Source organism: Petaurus breviceps, unplaced genomic scaffold (assembly GCF_028583685.1).
Source record: "Petaurus breviceps papuanus isolate PSGF00001 unplaced genomic scaffold, PetGlider_PUasm1.0 90897, whole genome shotgun sequence".
NCBI classification, from domain to species: Eukaryota; Metazoa; Chordata; class Mammalia; order Diprotodontia; family Petauridae; genus Petaurus; species Petaurus breviceps.
In genome coordinates, this window is record NW_027187374.1 from 8182618 (window position 1) to 8188265 (window position 5648).

The 5648-nt window shown below is 41.3% G+C and overlaps 1 pseudogene; it reads left to right on the top strand.

Moving 5' to 3' along the window:
• Positions 1-1720: 1720 nt before the first annotated feature.
• On the top strand, positions 1721-3042 carry LOC138151340 (large ribosomal subunit protein P2 pseudogene; annotated as a pseudogene).
• Positions 3043-5648: the final 2606 nt, after the last annotated feature.

Consider the following 5648-nt stretch of genomic DNA (forward strand, 5'->3'; position numbering starts at 1 on the left):
ATATATATATATATATATATATATATATATATATATATATATATATACATATACTTACAAATATCTCATTTGATCCTCACAACGACCCTATGACCTATGTGCTTTTATTCCCATTTTGCATTTGAGGAAACTGAGGCAAACAGGGACTTGCCCAGGATCACAAAACTAGGAAGAGTTTGAAGGTTGGATTTGAACTCAGGTCTATCCTAACTCCAGGCCCAGCATTCCATCGTCTGCAGCACCAGGTTTCTCCTACAGTGGATAATAACGGAGGAAACAATCCAGCTATATGATTGAATAAAACAGATATAGTGAAAGGGTAAATGGATTCTCCAGTGAGTCCAAAGAGCCTGATACAAAGTGAGACAGATTTTTATGTATTAAAAACATTCAAATAAGACCAATTAATTAAAACAAAACAATTAACCAGGATACAAAATTGGGTAATTTGATTTCTAATTGGAGGAAAGATTCGGAATTTTGCAAGTTAGGAGGGGGAGAGTGAACAGGTACAATTCCCTGATGGTAGGGGGAAAAATGTGTTTCATCCCCCCCAAGTTTCTCCTTCAAACAAAGGAACATTGTAAACAATAACCAATTTGACCAGTTCAGGGCCAGTTTTCAGAAAAGACATGTGTATTACTTAAGGTGTAGAACTGTGAGAAAACTCCTTGCATCAATCTCCCATTTCTGACTGGGTTTCTGGTCAGCCTAACCTAGGTCCTTAGTTAAGGGTCTCTAAGCAACAGGTAGAAGTGGTCCATGTTCCCAGTCACACAGGACTAGGTTTAAACAATATTTACTTGCAATTCCCACATTTGAATCAAGTTTTCTCACAAGACAGAAATTGGACTAGACCCATAATTGACTAGAAAGGGAACTGAAGGAGCTCCAGAATGGAGTCAGTGTGGTTCATTCAATTCTCACTCTTACAGGAATAAGGATTTCATTAGTACCATATAGAGAAATGCTTGGCGAGGAAACTCTCACCAACGTAGGTGTGATCACCTGCTCAGAGATTTGTAGTTTTAGAGAGTTGCCTAGGGAAATGAAATGGTCAAGTGACTTGCCCAGTATGTGAGAAAGGCAGAGACCTTGAAGCTGAATCTTACTGACAAATGTAGACCCCGAGTCAAGAATTTATAATCTAGGGGCGGCTAGGTGGCAACGAATAGAGCACCGACCCTGGAGTCAGGAGGACCTGAGTTTAAATCCAACCTCAGACACAACAAAAAAACTAGCCATGTGACCTTGGGCAAGTCACTTAATCCCAAATTGCCCTCCAAAAAAGAAAAAAAAAGAATAATTGATAATCTAAGCCAGGACCCAGAAGAGAGTGCTGTAGGTGTTTAATAAATGCTTATGGAATCGATGTCGCTTGAGATCAGGGACTGTCTTTTGCCGTTCTTTGTATCCCCAGTACTTGAGAATGGTGCCTGACACACACTTGGCTGCTACTGTGGTTCCCCGATAATAAGACCTATCCCGAAAAGAAGCCCTCCCCTTACTGTGTAAGATTCCTCTAAAATAAGCCCTCCCCTGAAAATAAGCCCTATTGAGATTGCTACTTAGTGAAGGTGATCCCCTGCGCTACACGCTACATTACGGTACCCTCTGTATGCACCGTCCCCCCACCCCGGGTGAAACGCACGCCGCGCTCCGAGCTGCATCCAATCAGAGCTGCAGCAGTGAGCGGGTCATCCTGTTCTTCCCCAGTGATTTGCTTGCTGGCGCCGTTGAGAGCAGTGCCACTGAGGATAGCTGAGGCAGGACAACATAAGCCCTCCCCTGAAAATAAGCCCTCTGGTGTTTTTCTTTCCAAAAAAATTAATAAGACAGTCTTATTATCGGGAAACACAGTAAGAAATGTCTATTGATCTTTCCTGGCCCTGCCGCCCCGAGGTTGGACTTGCTGTGTCCACCGCTGTTCCCGCCGTCCCTGCAGCGCCAGGCCGCGACCTCCGGACCGGACCCGAATAGACCCTGGAACGCCAAGATGCGCTACCTGACAGCCTTCCTCCTGGCCGTCATGGGTGGCAATGACTCCCCCAAATCCAAGGACCTGAAGAAGATCCTGGACAGCTTGGGCAACGAAAGCGACGACGGGCGGCTGAAGAAGGTCATCGGAGAACTGAGCGGCAACAACATCGAGGACGTGATCGCTCAGGGGAGCAGTAGTAAGCTGGCCTCCATGCCCGCTGGTGGTGCTGTCACTGTTGCTGCCAATACTGGTTCTGATGCCCTAGCTGCTGGTGGCCCTGCCTCTGCTGCTGCTGCTGAGGAGAAGAAGGAAGAGAAGAAAGAGGAGTTTGAAGAGTCCGATGAGGACATGGGCATTGGTCTCTTTGACTGAGCAGCGCCCACCTTGATCTGAGGGAGAATAAACCTTTTATTTAAGGAAAAAAAATGTTTATTGACTGATAGATTGAATGAAGGATACACTTCAATTTTTCATTTTTTCCTATCTATACAACTGCTTTATTTATTTATTTTGCTTTTTGGAGGGGGGAAGGCAGGGCAATCAGGGTTAAGTGACTTGCCCAATGTCACATGGCTAGTAAGTGTTAAGTGCCTGAGGTCGCTTTTGAACTCAGGTACTCCTGACTACCAGGGTGGCAACGGTGCTGTATTCACTGCACCACCTAGCCACCCCAATATAACAACTGCTTTAGCCAACAAAAGTATCACCCCATATGGCATCAAAATTTGTTGATTTAGTGCGTATTGGAAAAATACTGTGCCTTGTGCTATTTATTGCTTTTGGTAAAAATCTGGTTGTTTAAGAGATGTGTCGATAATGCATAAAACATAGGGACTTATATTTGAGTATATAAAGATTTCGAATTGAAAGTCTGACATTGGTACAATGTGTCTGCATTACGTGTAACCCTCCTTGGGAGAATTTTCTCATTCATTGTTCATAGTTTCCCAGGGAAACTCACATGGTTCTTTTTGCAGATAATGCCTCTCTTTTCTCATTTGTAGGATCAGAGTTCTTTTAAAAAGTTTTTTAAAATACTATTTTATTTTTTCCAATTACATATAAAAATAAATTTTAACATCAATTTAAAAAAAATTTGAGTTCTGAATTTTCTCCCTCCCTTTCTTACTTCCCCCATCCCTAAGATAGTAAGCAGTTTGATGGAGGTTATATATATGCAGTCATGTAAAAATATTTCCATATTAATCATGTTGTGAAAGAAGAAACAGATCAAAAGAAAAAAACACACAAAAAAGTGAAAATATTATGCTTTGATCTGCATTCAGACTCCATCAGTTCTCTCTCTGGAAGTGGATAGCATTTTTTTTTTATCATGAGTCCTTTGGAATTGTCTTAGATTGCTGTTGTTGAGAATAGCTAAGTCATTCATAGTTGATCATCATATAATGTTGCTGTTACTGTATGCAATATTCTTCTGGGTCTGCTCATTTCACTTTGCAGCAGTTCATGTAAGTCTTTTCAGGTTTTTCTGAAAGCATTTCTAATAGCACAACAGTATTCTGTTACATTAATATACCACAACTTGTTCAGCCATTCCTTAATTGATGGGTATCCCCTCAATTTCCAATTCTTTCCCACCACAAAAAGAGTTGCTATAAATGTTTTTGTACAAGTAGATCCTTCTCCCTTTAGGCTCAGAATTAATTCTATTAAAGAAGAAATTATTTTTTGAAGGAGGAAGACACAAGGGAGTCCTTTGTCTGAAAGAGCTACATAAATTCTCTACTCTCTCCAGAGACAGGTTCCTCTCTCTGCTATCCATAAAAAGGAGGGTAAACAGTAGTAGTATGAACTCCACTGTGAATCATTAACTCATTTTATCAACAGATAGACTCGAAGACTTCTTCACATCCTCTCCAACTCTATGATTGTACTCTTCAGTTTCATCTTTTAGTGCCTGTCAAAACACAGTAGAGGGGCGGCCAGGTAGCACAGCGAGTGAGAGCACCCGCTCCAGTGTCGGGATGACCTGGCGATCGAATCCGGGCTCAGGCACTTAGCACCCAACCAGAAACACCTGGCCGTATAACCTTGAGCAAGTTACTTAACCCCGATTGCTTTAAAAACAAAACAAAACAAAACACAGTAGAGCTATCTCAAGGTCATTGTCTAGATTAGAACCTTTTTTTTCCAGGCGGTTTCAGCTTTATCCAACACTAGGTGGTGCTATTTGCCAGCTCAAGGAGCCCTGATATGGTAGAGCCCTCTATTCTGACCATGGTAGAAATGGATGGATTTTAGAACATCTGTCTACAGAGGTCTACCTCTTGGTCTACAGGTTAGGAAACAGGCCCGGAAAAACAGTGACTGTAAAGTCCAGATCTCACTTCATCCAAGTGATTGTTTCTTCTGTCTCAGTGGTACATCTGTTGTGAAATTTCAATATGGGGATTAGGGGGAGGTTTGGTCTCATTCTAGCAAGTAGTTATTACATCCTTTATCTCCATCCTATTGATGGAGATAGCTATAGATAGGGGGAAAACAAATTGAAGAATCACCACTGAGTATTTTATTATTTTAATGGACTTGAACAAAAATTTTTAATGTACAAATTAGACACAAATAACAGCTCACATTTAGTAGGCAAACAAAATGTTTTTATGTACATTTGAGTCTCATAACAACCCCATGAAGTGGAGTGCTATTATTATCTCTATCCTACAAACAAGGAAACTAAGGCTTGGAGAGATTAAAGAACCTTCCCAGAATCACACTGCTTATGGTATCTGAGATGGGATTCAAAACCTGACTTTGTTCCTGACTCCAAGCCTAACACTCTATACATAAAGCAATGCTGCCTGTATCTATATTTCAATGGTCCTTTTCACTGTTGCAAGAATTTTCAGAGCCCTTCCTAACCATTGCAGGAATAAGCCAGCACAGATTACATATAGACAGGTATGCTGCAGTTTATTTATCCACTTAAGAGTGACACATATCATCAGTAGGTGAGGGACAGGTATGTCTCACAAGTCTACAGATAATATCTATATCTATCTCTTATCTATATCTCTACATTTTATCTATATAGTGTCTCCTAAGTACCCCAGAGAAGGGGAAACATCAGGTAGGACACGTAGGCAGGCTTACAAAGCAGTTTTGCTTAAGATCTGGCAGGGTACAGATAGGAAAAGATATATTTTCAGAAAAAGAAAAAAAAACTTGAATTGTTACAAAGGTTGTTAGCATAGCCCAGGAGTGGGGAACCTGTGGCCTGGAGGCCATATGTGGCCTTCTAGTTCCTTGAGTGTGGCTTGTAGATTGAGTCCAAGTTTTACAAGAGAAATCCTTTTATTAAGGGGATTTCTTCTGTGAAGTTTGGATTCAGTCAAAAGGCTGCACTTGAAGACCTAGAAGGTCACATGTGGCCTTGAGACCACAGGTTCCCCATTCCTGGCATAACCATTTATACCCGAGTAAAGAAAACAGCTTCTTCTTTATCAGTTAGCTAGTTAATTAGCATTTGTTAAACTATTGCTGTTGTTGTTTTGGCAGCTAGGTGGCTCAGTGGAGTTAAGATTGGACTCTGTGACCCCACAGCACCTAAGTTCAAATTCGGCCTCAGATACTTACTACCAGTGTGATGCCAGGCAAGTCACAAAACTGTTTGCCTCAGTTTCCTCATCGGTAAAATGATTTGGAGAAA